Here is a 2,254-nt window from a genome sequence, read left to right as displayed (position 1 = left end):
TCGCCTGGCTGTCACCTTCCGAAACAGCAGGGGCGCTTCTCGCCATTCTCCCGAATGCCAAGCCCGGAAGTTCGGCAAAAGTTCGGGTTCAGGTTCAGGAGAATGCCAAGAAGCGCCACTGGCCAGCTGTCACCTTCCCAGAAGAGCCGGGGAGCTGTCGGCCAGTCAGGAGGTGCAAACGGAGGTGGGGAATCCCAATAGGGGATTCCAGGGGTGGAGGTTTGACGTCACGGAGACATCCTTCCTGGAGTCCCCGTTTCGGCCGCCCAGGAAGGACGTCTCCGTGACGTCAAAGCTCCGCCCCTGGAATCTCCTATTGGGATTTCCCACCTCCGTTTGCGCCTCTTGACCGGCTGACAGCTACCCGGCTCTTCTGGGCAGGTGAAAAATATTCTAGTCTGTGCAGTCAAAGCAATCCTGAAGCTTTAGCTTTGCCCCTTCAATCCAAGTCCTCACTGATTTAATTGTTGGTTTTGTGGCTTTAAATCTTTGTAAGCAGATAGAAAATGCATCATGCAATGATCAGAGTGGCTCACAGCTGCTCTTGGTTTTTAATGGAAATTGGGTTCTGGAAGGCTGACACCTAGAGTTAAAACCTAATGGTTGTCTGTAGTTTACTAAGCATATCTCTCCTCCATGCAGCAGCCACATTGATTCTGTTGTAGTTCCACCCTTTGATTTTCTGTTAATTGTTCTTTCTGACCTCTTTAGCCATTCATTTCCTCCTTGTCCCTGAAAACCCCCTCTAAATCCTCCTCACCTACCTCTTTCACAAAAACCTCCATCACTGCACTATTTTGATGAGAGACTTGAGCAAGAACCCAATTCTCCTCTCCTTCTGTTTGGTCCTTTCTGAACTTTTATTTCTATTACTCTTTTCATCCTGTACATCAATGACCTCTGCGATAATATCGCAAGCAACTGTGTGCTTTTTGCCGACGATGTGAAACTTTTCAACACCACTGACAACACACTCACTCTCCAAAAAGACCTCGACTTTGTCTCAGATTGGTCTAACACCTGGCAACTTCAAATATCAACCAACAAGTGCTCTACCCTCCACATCGGCAAAAAGAATCCAAACCACATGTATGAACTGAATAAACAAATTCTCTCAGCCAACCCACACTCAGTAAAAGACCTTGGAATACTAATAACAAATGACCTAAGTGCTAAAGCCCACTGCAACAATATCGCCAAAAAGGCTTCCAGAGTTGTTAACCTGATCCTACGTAGCTTCTGCTCTGGCAATCTCTCACTACTGACTAGAGCCTACAAAACCTATGCCAGACCCATTCTCGAATACAGCTCATCTGTCTGGAACCCACACCACATCTCAGACATCAACACTCTCGAAAACGTCCAAAGATATTTCCACAGAAGAGCCCTTCACTCCTCCACTCGAAACAGAATACTCTACGAAAATAGACAAACTATCCTGGATCTTGAAAGCTTAGAACTGTGGCGCCTAAAACACGATTTAAGTATTGCCCACAAGATCATATGCTGCAACGTCCTTCCTGTCAACGACTACTTCAGCTTCAACAGCAACAACATAAGAGCACACAACAGATTCAAACTTAATATTAAGTGCTCCAAACTTGACTGTAAAAAATATGACTTTAACAATCGAGTTGTCGAAGCGTGGAACTCATTGCCGGACTCAGTGGTGTCAGCCCCCAGCCCCCAACATTTCTCCCTAAGATTCTCCACGATTGACCTCTCCAGGTTCCTAAGAGGCCAGTAAGGGGCGTACATAAGTGCACTGATGTGCCTATCGTCCCCTGTCCAATTGTCTTTCCTTATCTCATATATCATATATTTTCTCTCCATTCCTTCTACTTCTCTTCTTTCTTACTTTCTATCTTTATTTATATTACTTAATGTCTATTCTATTTCATATGTATTGTATATTGGACAAAAAATAAATAAATAAATAAATAAATAAATATTAGTATGTTTAATAAGCTATGTCTAGTAATTCTGAGATTGGGCGCAGCAGGAGGCAAGTCTAACATCAGTGAACCTTTATAAAAAGGAATTAAACTATTTTTGGGCAGTTAGGTTTTTGATAGAGCTGCATACGTGCAGAGAAACTGATCCTTGTGAGAGACTTCTTTTGAAGTTGCCTGCAAGAATGAATCAAACAACCTATCTAACCTCTAAAATGGAATATAATAAATTGCAACCTTCAAGAACCAGATCAAATACTAGAACCCGCTATTTCAAGCCACTCACACATTGCCACATCACA

The sequence above is a fragment of the Erythrolamprus reginae genome, chromosome 2 (assembly GCF_031021105.1).
Source record: "Erythrolamprus reginae isolate rEryReg1 chromosome 2, rEryReg1.hap1, whole genome shotgun sequence".
Lineage (NCBI taxonomy): Eukaryota > Metazoa > Chordata > Lepidosauria > Squamata > Dipsadidae > Erythrolamprus > Erythrolamprus reginae.
The sequence above is the reverse complement of the archived record's forward strand: the minus strand, read 5'-3'. Positions refer to the sequence as shown.